Genomic DNA, 1,239 nt, shown 5'->3' on the forward strand with positions numbered 1-1,239 from the left:
GGGGGGGTAGGGATTTATATCCGATTGATGACAGCGGCACTATTCGCACGTCGGTCGTGATTGTGTCATCGGCTGGCTGCGAATAGTGGCGCCGCGGGTGCGAAACTATCTGTCCGCCGTGACGCTGCAGCCCGCCCCGCCACGACGGGGGCCTCGCTAATGAGCGCCCTCGTGTCGAGTGAGTTAGGGCCCGCGACGAAGGGGGGCGCGCGGGAAAATTTGAAAGTGTGGCGGCGGGCGTTTTGCGGCAAGGTGAGGCCGAGGCTGGCGGCGTCGCCAGGGTGGGAGCGGGCCTGCTGCCCATCTGATGGGCCATCTGGCCAATCTGGCTGGGGCTGCTTTTGCAGCTGCTGCAGCTGCTGCAGCTGCTGCAGCGGCAGCTGCCGATGACGGTGTTTATTCATCGCTATATTTACGGCTGAGTGATGTGTGCCGGCCTTCGGCCCCTCGCCGGCGTGACGTGTTTGGACGGTTTGGAAAAAAAAACACAACACGTTGTGGTGAGTGCTGCAACAAGGTGTAGTGTACCGGGGTCAGCCGTGACAGGGAGCTGTGAAAAACTGGGCGCCGGGTCGCGAGTATTTGAACCCGAGTAGCGTTGCGTGCGTTGGACCGCGGACTGGATTCGAGGCGGGCGCACAGGCGAAGCACCCCGGCGGTTTTCTTTCTTGCTTCTTTTGTAACTAGGCGGGGGCCGTGTTGTAAAACGAGGCGGTCCGGACTACTGCCCTCGGCGGGGCCGTTGAGAGGTGATGGCCTTAGGTGGCCGAGGGCCGTTACCGAGGTCGCGGCGAAGGGGCGGCGCCGTCGGAATGAAGAAGTGGTCCCCGCTAAGCCCTCCGCACCCGCCCCGCCCCACCCGCGACCCGTACCTGTGTCGCCGTGTAATAAACAGCGACTTTATCGTTGTAAAAATGGAGCTGTTTCGCTAATGGTGGTTGGGGTGGTGCGGGCGACGCCCGGGAGTCGGCCAAACGAATAGAAACGCTGCTCCTTTAGCACGGCTGGAATATCAAAGCTGCTGCCATGGCTCGCTGGCTCGCGAGGCGCGCCGGGCTCCGCCGGGCTGCAGGTGGGGGAGGCTGGCCTGGCCGTGGTCTTGGCTCGGGCGGTGGAGTACTGTCAGTTTCAAAAGTAAATCCCCGGCAGATACTTGCGCTGATAAGGGCGCCCCTCGCGCCCCTCAGACCGACACTATCTCTCGTCGCGCCCGGCTCCCAACCTTCACCCCCCCCCCCC

The 1,239-nt window shown here is 63.3% G+C and overlaps 1 protein-coding gene across 6 annotated transcripts in view; it reads left to right on the plus strand.

Moving 5' to 3' along the window:
- The window catches only part of LOC113211849 (latrophilin Cirl), a 255,784-nt gene that overhangs the window by 28,661 nt on the left and 225,884 nt on the right, over positions 1 to 1,239 (plus strand). The window lies entirely within an intron of this gene.

Source organism: Frankliniella occidentalis, unplaced genomic scaffold (genome assembly GCF_000697945.3).
Source record: "Frankliniella occidentalis isolate FOCC.00 unplaced genomic scaffold, Focc_3.1 Scaffold134, whole genome shotgun sequence".
Lineage (NCBI taxonomy): Eukaryota > Metazoa > Arthropoda > Insecta > Thysanoptera > Thripidae > Frankliniella > Frankliniella occidentalis.